The 22,670-nt window shown below is 27.2% G+C and overlaps 1 protein-coding gene across 1 annotated transcript in view; it reads right to left on the minus strand.

Moving 5' to 3' along the window:
* LOC113376748 (nuclear receptor subfamily 2 group E member 1-like) overlaps positions 1-22,670 on the minus strand; it is a 352,594-nt gene that overhangs the window by 178,396 nt on the left and 151,528 nt on the right. The window lies entirely within an intron of this gene.

The following is a 22,670-nucleotide window of genomic DNA, read 5'->3' on the forward strand; positions in this document are numbered from 1 at the left end:
ATTAATTTATACTTTGTGGTTCATTAAATTTATATGCCCATTATAAATAATTTCTCATCTGATAATAATAAAAAATAATCTACGATAACTTTTTTAAGCGTTAAGAGAAATATTAATGACAACGCAATAATATCGAGATAGAGATCTGACAATGAAATTAATTTTAGTAGCAATTATTTTTATTATTAATAACTACACAAGAGACCTCTACTCTATGAATACTGACCGCCAAATGACAATGAACCAGATTTTCGGGAGTGACAGTTCAAGTACGTCCAAAATTAGGATTGAAAATTTTACCATCTGATGGTAAATGGCAGTTAATTAAAAATCATTTTAATTTAATCAATTTGAAATTGATGTAATAACGCCTATTAAAGTATAGATCCAATTAACCTAACTAGCTTCTAAATACGTTTCAAAGTTTATTTCGTAAGAATACCATAAAATAATTAATAATTTAGAGGAAAATAGCCAAATATGAAATATGCGTATTTTTCATAAACAATTATAATTATATTATAATATCAATTTCTTATTAATCATAATCTCAATTAATCATTACACCTAAGACTCTTATTAGCGGATCGTAAAATTATTTCTAAGCTTTTGAAAAAAAATTATACTGTTTGTAGTTACAAAAACTACCCGATGTGTTGTAAATACTCTTAGTTATTAATAATTAAGACTTAGCATTTACTATAATTTTAACATATATTCTTGTACTTTTGAAATGGCCTTTTATTACGAACTTCGCTGATTTTTTTAAATTTTTAGCAATTTATGTAAGCCTATGACATTTGAAAATGGTCTTCAAATTCACAAACTTTATCAATTATAGTGTCTAACAAAGCTTCATCAAAATCGTCAAAAAAAAGTTTTTAACAATTAATTACCAAGAAACGGCCCGGCCAATCTTCACCAAAAACTAATTAGGACTATGCTTATCTGATATCTCTTGAACAGTTTTTTAAATTTCAAAATCGGTTCTGATTTTTGCACTTTCGTAATTATAAAAAACGGCATGCCCGATTATATTGCAAAACTAATTAACTCACAGCCTTATAGAGTTTTATCAAGTAACTTAGAAATTTTTAAGTCCTGCATTCGTTTTTGAGAAAACGTCGACAAAAAGTCAACTTTGGCCTACATACACACACATTTTTGTACCAAACAATTCAGAAGGACTTGACACGTTCAAGAAATATAAAATTAGCGAACCGGAATTTCTAGTGAAAACATAACTGTTCAATAAAACATATAATTTAATTTAATAATTATTTTTAATGATAACAAGTAAAATAAGAATAAAAAATAAGGGCATTATGGTGAGAATTCATCAGTTTGATAAAAAATTTCAATCATATGCGTAAAAATAAATATTATAGGCAAATTTTTCTGATAAAAATCAGTTTTAATATGACAGTAGTGCATGTAATTTATTCTAATAATAAGATTTAAGTATTGGTTTTTCCGAACAGATAATTTATCACAATGCAAATTGGTTCATACAGCTAGTTAATTTTTTGATGACTTTTTTTTAAGTGGCAGAATTAGTAGAACAATTTTAAACATGAGCAAATCAGCTAGGTCAAAACCTTTTGGCTATTGCCTTTCCAAAAAGATTTAAATGTACACATCCAGTACAACTGTAATGGGTAAACATTTCTTTTCATATTTATTATTGACATTTATATAGGTACTGGAGACTGGGTCGGTTGTGCCAGGATACGATGGTGACAGTCGTCATAACAGCTAAGTTATACTGATTTTTAAATAGGATCCAAAGGGTGAAACTTGAAGTATGATTGTTCGAACAAGTTCCCATTATTGCATTCAGTCAATGCTTACATTCAACATGATCTGTAGACCGTGGCACAACCCTACTTATTTTAGTTTGTTCAATTGCATTATTTATTTAAAATAGAAGTAACTCTAGTGACATTTTTTTATTTATTATTATATTCACTAGATATCCACTGAGGGCAGTTGCAGACGAACTGACAAAAATGAGATCAAATTCCAAAAGATTTACTTGAAATTGAAACATTCTCTCTTGCAAACATGATATATGAACGGCATAATGTATTTTAATAAAATAATATAATAAATAAAATCCACTTATTTTCCAACTAATTAAACATGTAAATCGATAAAACACTTTTACATGCAGCGGTGCTTAACAGACTTCAATGAACTAAAAAGAAATGTAACGCGATGCAATAAAAACAGCCTTCGTTTCGAACTCGAGCACTTTGACTTCCTGAGACGAATAATAAATATAAAATCCGGTTCAAAATCGCGCATTTCATTATTTTTTATACTTTTTTATTTTATATCAAATTCATTTCATGCGTGTCGATATCTCATTTGTCCGATTTAAAATTGATTCCATGTCATTAATGATGTTTTAATAACCAAGGGTTAAAAAAGTATTCAATTATGAATGATCTGATATGTATATAATTTGCAATTCGTAATGAACTAAAGCAACAATCGTTGATTTTATTTTCTCATCATAATGACAGATTATTGACTTGTAAATTGAACTTAATTTGATATTCAACTACAAACAATGTGAAAAAGTTTTAATTGCAATTGTAATCAATTTTTTACTCATTCATCCATCGATCATCCTTCGATTTTGTTATAACTGAAAACTGAACATAAAGATTATATTAAATACTGGAGAGTGCATGCTGATAAAACTTTTGCAAAAATTGTTGAAATAATTTATTGAAATTAATTACGGCAAAGTGTATAAAGTTATGGCGAGATATAGCAGAAAACTAATGTTAGGTTTACTTTAAACATTGTTTAAATAACTAATAATTTACAAATAAAGATTTTGCAAAAATGTTTTGTATATTGACACATATTGATAGGGAACACTGCAGGTGAACGTATTGCACGAGGTCTATTTTTCAAAACTTTAATACATTTTTACAATTAAACCTCTTCTCATAGGCCTATAATATTATAAACTGTTCGGTTTGACTGTCGACTCGATCACCATGCAAAGTTTTATCAAAATCCCAGAAGAGCAAACCTGAGGTTCTCCTTGTCAGTTTAAGTTTTTCAAACAGAGGTATATTTTTTACAACTTTAATTAATTTTTGCGGTTAAACCATTTCACATAGGCCTATAATATTTTAAAATGTTTGATTAGACTGTCAACTGTATTACCATGCAAAATTCTATGAAAATCCCACAAGAGTAAACCTGAGGTTTTCCTTGTTAGTTTAAGTTTTAAATACATATGGATAGTTTTTTATTCACATTCAGTAATTTCTTACTCCTAATTTTATCAGCAGCAATCAAAACAAAACTTCCATAACAATCAAAAACACTTAAAAATGTATTGGGTATTACCCAACTTTGCAAAAACTATTAAAGATGTTATCAAACAAGCAAAGCTCGATCATTTGAAATATTTATAATGAGATATTAAAATTTTATGGGCAAATGTAGGTAATTTACATTTCATAGTCGATTTTCGTGCAGATCATATTTTAATGACATGACCAACTACGGTAAGAAGCTTTTCATAATTCATTCGATACTAAAAATCCCATAACAATAACACGTCGAATTAATAATATCGTTTTATTAGCAAGATATTAATTTGTGAGCCGATCGCGAATATATGATGAAATGAAAATTTTACTACTTTTGTTTATGACATTAATTATAGGCTGTTAAACCGAGATCGATATAAAACTATGTAATTCATTTTGGTATCTTAATATTACGACATCGCGAGACAATTTAAAATTTTAATTTATTTATTACAAAGGCAAGAGGTGACTTTTTCAAGCAAACTTAAAGAAACTATTGATTGTAATGCAAAAAAAGTTGACTCTGAAGGCAAATTGTTACTTCTAATTTTTTACATAAATTTAATAAATATTAATGAAATAAAAAGTAAACATATTAAAATTTTATATATTTCCCCGCATGCTTTATCAAAAGTGAGCTAAAACATTTTCATTGCAATTTAAAACTCTTAGTCCATTTGAATTATTATTTGTTATTATCAAATATTTAAATCAATAACTTTTTTTCGTTATTATTGTATATCTCCCACTTGTTAGAAGAATTAAAAAAATTATTGTATAGGAAGAAAATATTGTATTGTATAAATAAAAAATTCTTGATATAAGGTTTTGTATTATAATTACAATATTAGATAGGTAGCTTTTTTGTCTTAATTAATAATATTCTGTTAGTGTAGAGACTTTATGTTAAATTTCTAATAGAAAAAACTTTGTCACGTAAGTATTAATAACTACAAATACTTATTTTATTATTAAAAATTATTATTTTATTTCGGTAAATCTTTAACTTTTATCCGGAAAATAAAATAACAAAAAGTCCTTGATATTTTTACACAATCTTGAGTTCCGTACCATCAACACCAAAACTATCAGTCTATGGAATTATTAAAAAAGGTTATTGCTTTGTATTTATCATATTTTTACTTATCTCTCAATTTAAATCTTACTTTCAATTTTGTTAACATTACAAAATTTAGAAGATATCAAGACTATCTGTCTTGCATATTTACATAGTCGACATTTTTATAATTTTATATTTTTTTTTATAATTTCAATTGTTTGAATGTATGGCTGATAGATTCTTGTTCACATCATTTTTCTAAATACTTGGTTTCGAAACTTGTTTGCACTGTGCCTACCTGCTCTAATACAAAAATTTGTTGCGATCCCCTTAATTTTTTTAACAGTTTAATTTTATAAATACTTATTTTTATGTATGTGTGTGTGCGTATGTGTATGTGCGTATGTGTGTGTGCGTGTGTAACACCGGATCAACCGATTTGAATAATTCAAAAAGCATTCGATTCGTATTGATAAGGAGACGTGCTGATTAGTTTTTAGCGAAGGCAGGTCTAGCCGTTCCGAAGATACGGCGCAAAAAGTGCCAAAAACGAGGCGTTTTTGCAAAAGTCAAATTTTGCCGTTTCGGAGGTATGGAGCGTAGAGAGTGTGAAAACGGTTATGCAGTTTTTGAGAGAACCGATTATCTGATAAGATTAATTCAAAAAACATTTTGCTTGAGTAGATGGTGTGCTGTTCTAGAAATAAAATTGAAGTTTTGATTCTAATAAAGATATTCTTCCATTGTGTATCGATATAACAAGATAATAGGTGCTCATGAGGTAAATCGTAAATGCATAATATATCACTATAAAATGTTATAATTTAATAAGTGGTTGTACGTAGTTATGTTTTAAACCGTGTCGTTTTCAATATTTCTTACAAAAACCGATATAATCAATTTGAATCAACTTCTAATAAATAATTACTCCTATATAATAGCGTACTATAATAAAAATTTTCACATATCTGTTCAATTTTCAAAATATATCCAAACCTATTGACTCTCGAAAGGGAATCAGGCGCGATGCTTTTGTCATCTTGTAGGGTCACAGAGTATTATGACTTTATAAGTATATATTTAATATTACACAGAAATAATTAAAATTTACCAACTAATTAAAAAATAGTTGCTTACAAAGAAATAATTTATGAATGCATCATTTATTTTTAAGGCAAAATCATCGCAAAAATAATTATTATCTAATTATTTAAAAGCAAATAAATATAGCAAATAGGTGTAAAATCGGTTATGCAGTTTTTGAGGGAACCATTTTGATTGAGTAAGCGGTGTGCAAAAAATGCATTTACAGAAAGTTTAGTAATTTTAAAAATTAAAAAAAAATCAAAATTTTCAAACAAAAAGTAAAGTATCAAAAAATTCAAATTTGCGAAATTTTTCATCATTTTCAACAAAAAAAAACTAAATTTCCGAAACTAAAAACAAGATTTTTTACAAAAATTTAAGAATATTTCGAAAATTAAAAGTAATCGAATACTTTCAAAAATTTCCAAAATCTCAAAATAATGATGTACGCGCCCCGCTTAAAAACAGCCTAGCGCTACATAAGAATTACATAAAAAACAAGAAAATCTTGAAGGAAGTGTTTTAATTATCAGATTTTAATTATCGTTCGATTTAGCGATCGATTACATTAATTTATGTGATACGACGGCATCTCCAAGGCGGTTAATTAATGTTTCGTTAAGACAAACGCGATGTTTAAATCAATTAACAATTTATGGAAAATCAATTTATTGATCGGTCGCAATTTACGCACTTTGACACGTGCAAAAAAGTTTACTTCATTCTGTATTTTCAATTTTTCTCTTTTAAAATTTCCATAATCTTTAAACATTTAGAAAAATTCTTTCAGTTAATCAATACGTTACTGTAATATATTACAAAGTAATAACCAGTGATAATTATTATGGTTAGTGCCCCGAAAAATGCAAAAGGTACATTTCAAAATATAATTTATATTTAGTATTTCAATATGCACAGTGAGTTAAATATGAAAAAAAAACAGATAAAAATTTTTAGCCAAAATAAAGGCAAAAAATGTATTCTAAATATTTCTAGAATATTCTAGAAAAAGAAAAAACTTCAAGTAATAAATGTTATTGAAGTTGTAAATTGTAAGTAATAAATTAAGTTAATTTTTTCAAAAATAAAAAAATAATTGAAATTCAGATTACTACTTGCTCGAATACAACACTGCACTTTTTTTTAGAAAATGATTAATTATGAAATATTGAACAACAGTTGTGAAGTTATTTTTACTTGATTGGGTAGAGGAATAGTTAGAGCACAACTATCCATTTTCATTTCGTAAATTAAAAAAAGTGTTACAACAAGCCCCTAGCTGCCCTACACATACAAAATGTGGACGGGTGTATAGATTTATACTACATGGCATATCTTAATAATTTCAAATTATTTCTGGAATCATCTTATTGCTAAGGTTATTAATACTCACAATTAATATAAGTATTTGATCTAAAAATAATAATTATCACGTTTTATAAATATAACTTTCAACATTCCTGTCTTTAATACCCATTTTAATTGTACCGATGAGCACGATGCAATAAAATTATTCGCTAAATGTGTGATAAGTTGATGTCATGAAAACATCATGACTTTAATACGCTTTTTTCCAAATTTGCACTTAAGAATAAAAGGAAAAAATATTTTTATGAATTCAATTAAAGTTATGACTGGTCATAAATATGCGAGCAAACGAACGCAATTTTATAAAGGCATGAAAATATGTAACCTAATATTACTATAAAACAAGTTTTTCAAAGCAGTTTGAACAATTCAATAAAATAAAATCATTAAATTTATATTAGCGAGAGAAATATTACGTCTTTAATCTCAATTACTGAATCAGGAGAAAAATAATTATTTTTTATGCAGAATGAAAATAATATTAAATTAAATAATGTAAATATATAAAGTTTTTTGTGTATTTATAAAGAGACTGAAACGTATTGTAGTTTTTCGAATATTAGTAGAGTAGAGCGGGGCAAAATGATACATATTCCAAACAGTGTTTAATAAATATTTCTGATGTAATACAAGAAGCCAGGTTACAAACTTTTTGAAAAACAGCAAACATAAAACACATTTTTAGAATGATGAATTAGTTGGGATTTTTACTGAACATAGTCAAATAGTTGTTTGTTTAATATTATATATGTGTTGTTTGCATAAAGTTGTACCTTTGTGCCCCGTCCTACCCTATTTTATTTACTCCAATATTATAAACATTTCTATAGCACATTTGTATATAAAATTGAAGCAAAATCATTTTAACTGAAAGAATTCCATTATTGTCATATAAATAAATTAATATATATATATATATATATATATATATATATATATAATAGATTTCCCTAGAAGCTTATAAATTTGACACGAAAATAAAAATCAATTTAATTATAAATTATTACTAGTAAAGTACATATCACTGTTCTGAAGTAACATGTAATTAAATAAATATATTTAATGCCAGATTCAATCGTTGAAAAACTTGACACTGCATCATTCAACTATTTTTTAACAAAATACCTAATTATGAGCTTTTATTTTTCATGGAAATGCATGCAGTGAAAACAACAAATATACTTCATATTTTCAAATATTTTCGAAAAATATGTAATTTATGGCTTTTGTTTCTCTAGCTTAGTATTTGAAAATTCTATGTTCATAGTAAAAATAAATTTAGTGGACACATAGATGAACAGCAAATAAATTGCAATGAGGTTCTGTTTGTGCCTGTGGGTACAAAATGTTATATATAAATTTAATTTAAATGGACGACACTTAATACGAAAGAACAAGTTGATTTCGATGTTCAAAGTTTTTATACAGGAAGATGTTGTAAAACAGTCGCTACATAAAACTTGAATACGACAAGCAAAAAATACGCAAGGCGATTTTTTCATCATGTACCACTTCGTATTTGAATATTAATTTCATCATTAATGAGAGCACATCAATAATAATTTAAATACAAAGATGATATCTTGATACATTGTTGTTGCAAAAAACTATGTTGCATTAATAACATATTTTATTGGTATTCACATATCATTGTACCAAGTTGTAAAATGGTTGAGTCGAACAATTATATTAATAAAATTGTAAATTGGATTTGTAAATAATCATAAGATTTTTTTACTTTTCTCTTAATGCAAAATCATGTTAAGTTTGTATTTTTTTCTGTCAATTCACTTCAGGAGTTTTCAAGAAAAACTAAAATTATGACTATGATTATTTATATTTCATAACTACCTTTTCTGATGTGGCATTATAAAAGACAACCAAAACGGTTGTTTTATTTCTATGTGTTGAATTTGTTTTATCACAAATTTTATAAAGCTGATAATTTTTATTAGTATCAGCAATATCCCGAAAAGCCATTTTAACTTGAAAATATATTTCCAAGTAAAAACCGATTTCACTGCTGATTGACATTAGGCTTTCGAGGCTGGTATCAAACGTGGAACTTTCAATTGAATTCTATAGCTCTAACTACTAATGTATAAGCCCCAAGCTTTACAAAATATATAGGCAAATGCAAAACAAATGAATGTACTAAAGTGTTTGTACAAAACAGCTTGCTTTAATACAATCTCTTTAAATATTCTTAAAAGTAAAATTTAAACAATATAGATATAGGATAAGGCGGGGCACAAAGGTTCAATTTGGCATTTAGTATATATGCTTTCTATAGTCTAAAAGAACTACAAAATAACATATAGCAAGTATCAGATAACAACTATCGAACTATGTTCAGTAAAATTCCTAGTTAACTACTAATTATAGAAATATGATTTTTTTTACATTTTGTTCTGAAATTTGCCCTATGGGCGAGGTTATAAGGTACAGCCAGGTCGCAACTATTTTGTTGAAGAGATTTTATGAAATAAAATAATAGCTACATTATGTAACCAATTTAAAGTAAAGTACATTGTATATAACCTTGATCCTATTTTGTCAGAAATATTCACCAGCAGCGGTCAAATAAGTACCAATTTGATTTATCTTTTGTAAAATCGTCGGTTTTAACTTAATATACTATTATATATATTAACTTAATATACTATTTAATATATTTTATTGTTTACACCTTTGCCAATGTAATGGATTATTTGATCCTTCTTACCCCATCAACATTCAAGCTTTTATTGTTTATATACAAAAATAGTTTAATTTAACTTAAAAATAACAATGCATCTTACAAAACAATTAAATAACGAGTATCATAAACGAATCGTTTATGAAGAATATTTTTGGTATAAATAATTATACCTTCTGATGTCGTAGGGATTAAGGTGATGGCCGGTAACACATCTTTTTCCTTCTACTATAAAATAGTATCATTAAAAAATTCTATACTTTGCTTATGATGGTTGATTTTTTTACCCGCGGACCTTTAGACCCACTTTACCTTATATATATACATAATTATGAAAAGAGTTAAATTCCGAATAGTAAAAATAAATTTGTCACTATGTCATCCTGCATCACAATAAAGTAACTTTTTCTATAATCGATCCACAATTTTCCACAATTACGTATCTTCAAAATTGAGATTGCGAACACAATTTTAACATTATTTGCAACTTATTTGTGTAATTTGGAACTTAAGTGGTAATTGTAAGAGTCAATTTGCATTTGTGCTTTTATGAACTATAAAATGAAAAAATTAATTGTAGTCAAACAATAAATAATCATTTACGTCTAATATAATCATTATGATCAAATCATTGCCTTTTAAAAATATATAGTAAGTGATGCTTTTGGATTAATTCACTAAATGCCTTATTATATATATGTTTATAATTATGTTTATATTATACGAATATATGTTTGTAATTCTGGATATTTTTTGGCATTGTGAATTCCTTGTTATACTAGTAAGTAATAAATTGTCACTTGAATTGAAGTTAAAGAAATATTAGATTTCTTAAATATAAAATTGGAGCCAATTAATTTTTTAACCGCGCTTTATGTGCTGTAATGTTTACTCTACATATGAATAATTTCCTAAACCAGCAACCAGAATAATTTGTTCATCCGTAGCCTGCAGACAGTTTTAATTATAATTAAGTTGTTCTCACAGTCCGCTAATTACGAAATGTGAAATAATTCACCAGACTTGTTTGAGATACGAGTATACACAAACGTTTGCACAGCATCGTTCGCAAGAAATTGCAAAATTTCCCAACAAATGACTATTACCACCGCCAAGAATTACGAAAATCTTATCTACAAAACAGATATCGGATTATTTTAGCGTTTTTAGATGACCAGATCTAAAGTTCAGTTTGAATCCCGTATTTCAAAATAACCATAAACGATTGCTAATATTTTTTTTGTTAATTATACGACCAGGTTTCGATTGCGTTTTTATTAATGAGATAAGATTTAATCGGATGATTACTAAACAAAGATTAAGTCGAATTTAAGATTATCTAGAATAAAAAATGCTGATCTTTTTTGTGTCGTTGGCACGGATTATTTTAGATGCTGCCGCATCCGATTGTGAAATGTAATAAACAAATAAATAAAATGTTAATTATTCAAGCATATAAGTAAAATATATAGTGATAATATTTAATATAATAAAAATAGTTAAATTCTGCACTAAAATGGTTTGAAAGATATTTTTGTGCTAATTCGTCTTTCAATATTATTCGTCAGCGGATAAAAAAAATTAGATAAAAAACAAGTCATGTTAAGAATTTTTAACAACAATATTTAAAAGTAGAGGGAAAAAGATCCAGCCATCGCCTTAATTCCTACGACGTTGCTATCGGGGGATAAACGGCAATGTTTGAAAATCCATAACAAATGTTTTTTTTTCAATGTTAATTTTTTTGGTTGTGAGCACTTAAGTTTAGTTTACGAGACCTTGATATAATTTTTAACCATACGTTATTTAATTGTTTATTAAGATGGGTCGTTAATTTTTAGTTAGATTCAACAGTTTTTTTTTATATAACCTGTATAAAAGCACGTGGGTTGGGCGAAAATGACCATCTGAACCTTTACCCTGACAAAGATGTAAACAAAAACATACAGTAAATATTTTTTTTTAAACTGTAAAAAACACATTTCTACATTGAGTTTTACTGAACATAGTCAGATAGTGGTTTGTTTGACATGTTTTTTTTTTCATAATATAATTGCTCAAAGTCTAATTCGACCTTTGTGCCACGCCCTACCCTATCTCTATTTTACGCTACTGAAGTGAGTATTCTTTAACGGAAAAAAAGTATTCTTGAGTGCTCTTAAGTCATGTTTAGTAAAACTTTAGACCCTTAAGTCATGTTGAATATAATGTAATATATTTATTAGTTAAGACAATTTCTGCTTAAATTAATGATTTAATTTAAACATTTATTTGAAGCGTTTCAGGATATTAGTAAAAATATTGACTCAATGTTTGCACAGAGGTTAATGAAAAATATTTCGACCGATCACTAAATAATAAGTAATTATTGGTTAAAAACGCTATATTTTAAACTATTTAAAATCTGTACCATTATTTTCGAGAAAACTTACACAAAATATATACCAAAAACTATATATATATATATATATATATATATATATATATATAAAACTCACACTGTTTCAGTTTGTATTGTCAAAAATGAACTGTTACAATAAGCAAACTTGACTTCCCACACATACATGTTTTTTCCATTTTTTGCCAAACGATTCATAATGACTTAAAACGTCAAAAAATGCGTTTTACAAGAAGTGTCACTGCTGTACGAGCCTGCAAGTCGCCCAAATATTTGAAGATTTTCCAATCATAAATCATAAAAATGTATTAAAAAATTAAAAACCACAATAAGTTAAAATTCCCTATAATTTAACTCCAAAAGATAAATATTGAAGAAAAACAAGATAAACACAAGATGTCGCCTATAGGCGACACTCGTATAGGAAAAGAGTTAAATAATTAAAACGTTGTGTTTAAAGAAAAATGACACGTGTCATATTAAATTTAGTTAATACTCCAGCAAGATAATTGATGGTGTAATTAGTAATATAATAACAAGATAATTTCTAATTTAATAACATATTTTGTTACACTATATTTCATTTAATATGCTAAAATAAACCTACCAATTAAACAATATATTTATGCAAATATATAAATGAGGCCAATTTTTTGATAACATAGAAATGTTATATTACGTGTCTATAATCATATAAATTGGGAGTCACAATTTGTTCATGAGCTATGTTTTTGCTGTTCCATCGAGCGTTTCACACATAAAACCTAACCTCCAAATGTCCGCAAATATCAAATAACAAATGTATCATAAGTGCAACTTTCTGATGTCACTTTGATAACACATACGTAAAGTCTGACCAAGTACAAATTCTGACCCAATTGAACTCGATCGAACAGCAAAAACAAAGCTTTTAAGCAATTTGTGACTACCAATCATACAATTATAGACCCATAAAATAACATTTCTATTTTATCCGAGAATTTGATTCTGTAACTATATTATATCGGCAAGAAAAAAGTAGTGTGTAATAAGAAGGTTCGTTGAGGAGGGTTTTGTAAAAACACAATATTTTCTTTTGACGTATATATTTTGATCTTTTTATTTTGAATATTTCAGAGAGTGTAAATAACTGCATATTTTACAATGATAATAAATACCTGTTAATTGCAATTTTCGGATGCAGAATCATCAACTTGTATTTTGTACGTCACAGAACGCGCTTGGTATTTTTTTGTTTATGAAGTGCAAAAGAAGAATGCAAAGAACGCAAATATTCTTGTTCTCGTACAACAAAAATACAAAATATAATGTTACGTATGTTGACCAGTAAATTCGTCATTTAGACATATATATTTAATCCTATAATTAATGAAGTGTGAACGCAAATAATAAATTTATGCTTGGAAAAAAGTGTCTCATGGATTACACATTTAGAGGAGAGCGATTTCAAGCTTACTAAATAGATAAAATACTATAGTAATAATAACATATATAAACTTTCTAGAAAAATAAGATAAACCTTAGAATAAAATATTAGTTTATTATAACTTGGGTTTATTTTTAAAAAATAATTATGTATAAAGTCAATAATAAATTGATACCTTAATTTTCTACTGTCGTATATGTGTTAGTACAAAACAATCCTGAGAATTTCATTTTATTGAATTTTATGAAAGATAAGTTAACAAAAATGTGAGCAATAAAACAAATTGGCCGTATAGCGACTAGATAGTTATTAAATATTTTACAATACTGATCTTTAACCACTTAAAAGGCTAGCACTAATCTTTTAACTAATTTACAGCAAGATAAAGCAAGTCTTAAAGGTCCTAGGGTAAAAAAGTCCACGATCGATATCTCAAAAAACAAGTAGCTTTAGGATTTTTTTTAACAACAATATTTGAAAGTAGAGGAAGAAAGATGTATAACCAACCGACACCTTGATTCTTACGATGTTGCTATCGGAAAATAAAAAGCAATTTTTGAAAATCCATAACAAAAGTGTTTTATTTCGTTTTTTTGATAGTGAGCACTGTTGTTTAGTTTACGAGACCTTAATATAATTTTGAACTATACGTTATATAATTGTTTTAGAAGTTGTATTGTTGATTTTAAGTTAGATTCAGCAATTGTTTATATAACCTCTATAAAAGCTTACACGTGCTTGGGGTAGAAAGGACCAACTGAATCTTTACCCTGGCAAAAGTGTGAACAATAAAAATGGTAAATATAAAAGTATATTAAGTTAATAAAGCAATTGCACATGAGATAAATTAAATAAAGAAGTTGGAATGACTAAACTTTGCTAATAATAATTTCTGCCGAAATACCAGATCAAGGTTATATACAGTGTTATCTCTCTAAAAAATGTACCCATGAAAATTATATTTGGCATTGGTTGAATAATGCGGCTACTCTTTCATAAAATCCCTTTAAAAATAATAATAAGACATTGGACCTGTTGGCACCTGGTTGTCCCATTTTGATCCGCCTATGGGGTAAAAAGAATTGAGAGTCTTATTAAACATAGTCAGATAGTTGTTTGTTTAATATGTGTTATTTGTTGTGATATAATTGGTTCGGTTTTCAGAATAAAATTGCCTCAAATCAAATTGGACTTTTGTGTTTTGCCCTACCCTATACATAAAATATTGTATAAAAAAATAATGAGAAATTGTATTTGTTAACCATTTTTTTATTAAACTGCAAATTTATCAAACAATTTTTATTGTTTTCTTAAGATTATTTGACAAATTATAGAAAATGTTCAAATTACATGATAATTTTATAAATTTTTGCAAATAATCAAATTCTTTAATAATTTTAATTTTTGGTATGTTTTTTCTTTGGTAAAATAATTTCAACGATTCATTTTTTTACAACTTTTCTCTACAAGTTTTTCTCTATTTCTGAATTTTTGAAAAAAAAAAATCTAATGACTGAAATTCTAAATTATGTCAAGTTTTAGAGAAACTATGTTTTCAATTTAAAAAAAAAAGGCAAAACAATTAATATACGTAACATTTTAAGATGCGTCTTTGTAGTTGTTTGCATAATATTTGAAGACATTAAAATGGATTAGATACAATTAATAAAAGCATGTTGAGAAATGAAGAAAGCATTTTTAAGCAAATCAAATTGTTCAATTATTGGCGTGAATACAGAAACAAAAATTAAACAATTCATATAAAAAAAATGGTTGATTTACACCTATTTCTCCTACTATCGAGAAAAATAACTGGATTTCGTTCTCGCAATTTGCGTCTGGCGCCATAACACAATCACCATGTACTTGGATGGATCTGATCGTCTTATATTTATTGCATTTATGAATTATATAAAGCGTTCAGAAAATCCATTATTTATCATCCAGATATCAAGGACTGCTCAACATTCATTAGGAGTTTTAAAATATATTGTATATCGCTTCTTTTAGAATGAACTAAAATATCAGCAAGAAATCCCTCTAGCAGAGCATTTGGTTTCGAGTGCTCGTCAGGCATTGTAATATTCCATTAAACACTTTTATGTAAATATTTTACGACTCACGGATAAAATATCGTACATGTGGACAATAAAGTCACAAAATAATTATTGTTTTAAATACAAAATGGCAATCAAAAGGTACTAAAAGCTTTCAGCCAAAGCTTTTATTATTATAATTCTAAATGCTTCGATTATTTCAATAGCATATTATTTCTCAATGTAGTCTATGAACTCGGAGTACCATAGTATATAATCTATACCTATACTTATACCTAAATATATATATATATATATATATATATATATATATATATTGATGTTTATTTCGACATTGATATGTATGTGATATTTTATTGGTCATTACGTCAAATAAAAAATATAATATATAATATATATTATGATTTCTTTATTGTACTAGTTTCAACACTGTGTATGTGTCATCGTTCAGCAAAATTCTGTTATAACTTTTCAATTATAAATTTCTGATTATAAAAGCTCTCTGAAAGTTTTAGCTCTTAATATTGTCTTTTAGATAGTGCGCAATTCAATCAAAATTTTGTATGGGAAAAGCATGGAAAAATTTTCAAAAATTTTAAAAATGTTTTTTAGATATAATTTAGCAAACAAATGCTATCTGAACTCAATAATTTTAAGTTAAATACCCATTTTTGTCAATGCTTAATAGTTATCTCATTAGTAAGGTAAGTTTGTTGTAAAACCTAAAAGTTCAAAATTGAAGATTTTGAAACTTCTTACAGTTTAGTAATAATAATTATTATACATTTGAAATTTTCTAATTGTAAGTAGAAAGCGATCAAGCGATAAAGTATTTTTTTAATGTGATCAGTTAATTTTCATTGACATTTCTTTGAGAGCATCAAACAAATTACATTAGTATTTGAACAAGAACTTATTTAAAAAGTTAAAAATTGAAAATCTATTCTAATAATAAGCGCACATATGACTTGTGTACAACTAAAATCGATTGATCAGAGTCAATATATCATTAAAAATCCAGGAGCAGCGCTCAAAAGTTAGTAAAAAGTTAATGAATATTATTAAAATGTGTTTTATAATTTATAATTTATAATGCAAATAATTTTTAATCTGTTTAATCAAAATACATCGCAATGTCAAATGTTGGAGTATTTCTGTAATGAGATAGGGCGGTGCACAAAGGTCCAATTTGTATTGCAATTATTTGTTCAGAAATGATACTGTCTAAACTAAATAAATTACATAACAAAACATAACATGTATGAAACAAACAACTATCGAACTATGCTCAGTAAAATCCCCAGTTATTTCCTAACTATCGAAATATGTAATTTACTATTTTTCTAAAATTCATCTTTTTGCCTCTTAGACGGGGTAAGAAGGAACAGCGAGAAGGCAAACAGATCCAACTTTTTTTTTAATTTTAAAGGAACTTTATAAAATAAGAGATACATTATTCAACCAATGTAAAATACAAATTTCATGGAAACGTTATTTTAAAAAAACTGATTGTATATAACCTTGATCTGTTATTCCAAAAAAAAAGAAACATCAGTCGAGGGCGAATAATTATCAAATTAATTTATCTCTTATAAAATTGCTTGGATGTAACATAATTTTCTGTTTTATTGCTATTTTTTTATTTTTACACCTTCGCCAATGTAGTTTGTTTACTTTACCCCACTCACATATGAGCTTTTACTTTAGATCACATAAAAAAACTGTTGAATCTAACTTAAAAATAACAATACATCTTACAAATAAATATTATATACCTAAAATTATATTCAGATATTATGAACTAAATAAAAGAGCTCAATCCAACAAAACTACCAACGACAAAAAAACTTTTGGTATGATTATTGATAAATTTTTGTTTGATAAATTGATAAATTTCTGATGACGACGGTGTAAGGATTAAGGTGATGGCTGGTTACAATTTTTTTGTCTTTTACCATTAAATAGTATCCAAAAAAATTCTACAATTTGTTTCTTTTTAACATAATGATGGTGAACCTTCTTACTTAGAATTTTTATTTTATTTTAATTAAAAGTTCATATTGATTATTTGTATTATAAGTCCCGTAATAAAACATAACTATACTCGTAGATGTGCAATTTAAAATGCCATAAAATTTAATACGCATTTTATATTATTCCAAAACTGAAGTTGTCAGGGAATCGCTCTGAACATTAATCGATGACAAAATTTAGATAACATATTATGTGCAGCATGTTGTTTGCAAAGTATTCAAAATAAAATTAAACAAAATGTATTTTTTAATCTGCATAACGTGCATCGACCCGATAGAACCAGTTGTAATCGACAAAGTTCACAGTTCACCTTATTTATTTACGAGAGACTTTAGAATTCTTGAAAAAGCTGGTGTTAATGTGAAAAGAATAATAAACTTTTAGCATATCAGTTTGAAATATTTCATTGATATTATCGCAGAGCATTAGTAAAGTATGCCTATGTTTCGAGACAGTGGTTTGAAACATTTTTGCAGTAACCATTTCGCCATCAGTAAATAATTTAGTGTTTATTTAATAGATTCATTTCATAGGTAATTTTTTTACGTGAACAACAAAATACTGTTGACAAGCGATTGAACGATGCAAATTTAAGAAAGAACTAAAATTTAATTTACAAAATTTAGTAAGAACTTAAATTCAATCAATAATTTATGCTGAACCAATAGTTATTTTTGTCTAATATTATTAAGAATATAATATTTTTGCATCTGTCATTATAATATGTACCTATAATGACGAAAAAAATATTTAGTAAAGAAAATTATAAGAACAGCGTTATCTGATGATATTAATATTAATTGAAAACCAAACTAGTTGAAAATGGCATTGTGCCTTAAGGCAAGTTGCAAAAACTTCCCGATAGGTGTGATAATTGACTCAATCAACCGAAATTAAGATTTAGATGTTCAGATAAAATTCTCAACTGTTTGTTTATTTCCAAAATGCGATTTTCAATTGAATTTTTTCAAACATTTAAATTATTATTATAAATATTATTGTAATTATATCAATTATAGTGCACAGCCACGTGCTTATATGTCCTAAAATTGTACTTTATTATTCCACATATAAATAATTTGACATTGTTTGACTTATCACATCGCTAAAGCAATTTTCGGAACAAATTTTGACTATGGAATTTTGTCATTGATGAAGTTTTAAAATTAAACTACGAGCCGTAAGGCCGTAATATTTCAGTATGTTCTATAAGACCATGATATCTATCGTAAAAACAAGTTTCATAAAAATTGGCATTTCTTTTCTTCGGTTAATTACAAGAAAATGGCTCGATCGATCTTTACCTAAAACTTTTCAGTATCATTTACAATCAATAGCTTTCGAACAGTTTTTGATTTTTTAAAATCGATTCAGAATTGTGAGCTAAAACGAGGACAATTTTTTTTCACTTCTCTGCTATTTACAAAGAATCGGCTTGGCCTATCGTCGCGCAAAACTGACAAACGATAGTTCTCATTGAGATAGATCGAATGAAATTTTTGAAATCGGTCCAGCCGTTTTTGAAAAAAACGTCGAATTAAGGTAAAAAATCTGTTCATAGACATACACACACACATATACTTTCTTCCAAATTTGGTCCCATGGCTTGAAACGTCGAGAAAACATAAAATTAGCAAATCGGATTTTTTTATGAAAACAAACTTCTCCTTCGAAAAGATAATATTGTAGAAAATTGACCAGATTCAATATATCGAGCTATAAAATTCCAATTAGAGAGATTTCAAATTGATACTCGTCTGGTGCAGCCTGATGTCAAGCAGCTGTGGCATAAGTGTTTGCTTGAAAATATAGATAGCAATATGTGTCTAAGTAAGTGAAAATAGTTCTTAACCAGCATTACTGCTACAAAAAAATTCACCAGTTTGAATAAAAGTGCAATAATAAAAAAATTTCATAGAGATAAGAAAACATTTTTCATAAAATGCAAGGCTTTTTCTTATTTTTTAGATTTATATTTGTCTTATTCATTTAGCGCGAAAGAGGGTGAAAAGGTCTACCACCAATATCTCAAAAACAAGTGAAGTTAAAAATGTTTCAACAACAATATCTGAAAGTAGAGGGAAATGTATAAACAGTCATCAACTTGATTTCTATACGATGTTGCTATAGACGGCAATGTTTGAAAGTCCATAACAAAAGTATTTTCTTCCATTGTCTGTTTTTAGGTTGTGAGCACTTTTCTTAAGTTTACGAGCCCTTACAATAATTTTTATAAATATAAATTAAAATTTAATTATTGCAACATTTATTGAATTATATTGCTCTGCAATAGTGTTTCAGAATCCTGAATCTTCCATCAAATTGATTGTTGATCGACATAGTAAATAAGTTTTTTTCACAAATTTCAAAAATTAATAATAGATGACATAAAGCATAGTTCTATTATAATAATAAGTACAGAAAATCAAATCAAATATTTGTAATTACAAAGGTCGCATTTTGATACTTTTATTTCAACGACTAAATGGTTGTAGACTAATGGTCTAAAATATCGCGCGCAGGTTTATGAAAATGCTAAAATGATGTTAGGATACAAAGAAGTCTAATAAAACAAGTTTTATACGGCATAAATATGCAAATTAAGGCAATATGTGTCATATATGTAATTTTATAATATTACTAACGTCCGATTTAATGTTACATAAAGTAAAATTGACTTACTTTTTCCTACATACAAATTAAATTATAAATGCAGTCGTAACTTATTCCGTTTATAATCTCGCCACAAGCTATCAATGAATTACATATATTTTCCTTAATTTAATTTGTTTTTATTATTTTTTATCAATATATTAAGATCGAATTGACATAGTTGTGTACGAGGTAGATTTTTTATTTTGAATTCTGGTCGGACTAAAATATTTTTACTTATACGTCCACTCATCTGTCATGTAAAACCCAATTGTATTTTTATAGAGTAGATGATAATTTATGATTGATTATTATATATTGAATAATTATATTTTCATTTATAAAAAGTACTGCTAATTATGTTGCTACCGCTTCTGGATTTTTTTGCATTTTGCTTAATATTCAATATTTTTCTAAGTAGACTTTCCAATGATATTCTTACACACACACACACATATATATATATATATATATATATATATATATAATATTTGACTTTGAGCAGTTATTTTGTAAAAAGTGAACCAAAAACCAAGACCAAAACCAAACAAACAACTATCTGACTATCTTCAGTATATCTTCCAGCTTTCAATCCATCATTGTAGAAACATGTTTTTTTGCTGTTTTTCAATAATATGTCATCATCTGGCGCTTTTCACCAGGTGAAGGTTAAGTTAATTTTTTTCACCCCAAGCACGTGTAAGCTTTTATAGAGATTATATATATTATATAGGTTACAACCATTGAATCTAACTCAAAATTAACAATACATCTTATGAAATAATCAAATAACAAATACTTAAAAAATATATTAAAGTCTCGTAAACTAAACAGCAGTGCTCACGACCAAGAGTACTAGCAACGGGAAAAAATACTTTTGTTGTAGATTTTCAAACATTAGCCTCCTAACAGCGACGTCGTATGAATTAAGATGTTGGTTGGTTATACATTTTTTCCCTTTACTTTCAAATATCGTAGTTCAATGATAGATCCTTGTACCCACGGACCTTTAAGCCCCGCCCTACTCTAATATTATGTTAGCAATGTAATATTGTTGGATTCGCTGATAAATATTATCACACGTTGTATAATATTTTTATGAATAAATACAATGAACTGTAAATGATTTCGCGTAGATATTCGATATATCGGAATCTGATATTTTCAGGGATAACTCTTGTATAATACACTAATACTAGTGGCGTAAACACCATAAATTTTCTCAGCATTCCGCATTGGCGATGGCGCCTTGCTAAGTTTGGAATCCTTATTTTATTAAAGAGGAAAAACATTTGTTATTTTATATATCTTTATGCGTTTTGAATTTCAATATTTACATTCTTGTTGTTTCTCATCGCTATAAATAAAACTGATTTATATATAAAAACAATTGAGCGATACTTGAGTTAAAATTTCGTACAATTCAACATGCGCAAAGAGATCAAGCATGAGTTAAAGATTACTACTTACGATTTTCCGACTACTAAAAGTTTTTCTTTTTCGTTACATATAGAACTTATTATTTTTAATTATATTTACTCACTGAAATTAGAAACATTTAGAAATGTAAAATACCCATAGGGTAGAAAAACATGTACATAATTATATATATTGTGTCATATCCCACATAATTTCATAAAAATTTCAAAACTGAAAACTAGTGGGCATGGCATCGTGCCGTAAGGTGGAACTTCCCGTACCGTGATTGAAGATTCGAGAAATAAAGATTTTATATTTTATTTACCATATCTTTAAATGAACTCTTCAATTCAATATTTATTCACCATTTAAATTTTATATTTTTATTAATATTTTGCTGTTCTTAAATTTATTGTTTACGATTTTTATATTAATTTTTGCACAAAATTAATATTAACAAGATTTAGAGTAAAAATGAAAGTAAAAATTGTTAAAGCTCAAATACGTTTTTATTACATTAAACAGAAATCCGGCATTCATCCAAAAAAATTAAAACAAATGTACATTGTATATTAAAAAAAGTACATATTTTAATAAATTAATTTTCATAAGAGAGAACATTTTTTCAATATTTTTATATGAAGTCAAGAAAACTATTAAAAACTATTACATTCAAAAAGTATCATGGTTAAGTCTACTCCACATATCTTCTAGTATAATTAGTGCTGCTTCGAAAGACTTATCATCGCCATGCTGGTTATGAAAAGCGATTGAATCTTGGTCGGTTCTTCCCTTGCAGATAATATTTGGAAATTTCATAAGGTAAGGCTTAGGATTTCTGACAGTTGAAGAAAGTATCACTTATCCGATGCCATTACCTGAATTTACTCCATAGTCAGAAGCAAAATCCACCGATTCCAAATTGAATGTAAAAGTCAAGCCTCTTTGTTTTTACGAGTGTGGTTAGATGGAATTTGACGTTCTGATCGATAAGCCTTCATGTTGGTGAGCCTTCCGCGCATTGTTTTTATCCGATTAGGGACTGCGATGAGGTGAGCAACCAAGGTGGGGATCTGTGGCTGCTGCAGCTTCGCTAATCCAATGAAGGACGACGATTACCTTCTTTACGTCGTC

This window comes from Ctenocephalides felis, unplaced genomic scaffold (genome assembly GCF_003426905.1).
Source record: "Ctenocephalides felis isolate EL2017-DRISC unplaced genomic scaffold, ASM342690v1 CF-g0.4_SCAFFOLD_01886, whole genome shotgun sequence".
Taxonomy (NCBI): Eukaryota; Metazoa; Arthropoda; class Insecta; order Siphonaptera; family Pulicidae; genus Ctenocephalides; species Ctenocephalides felis.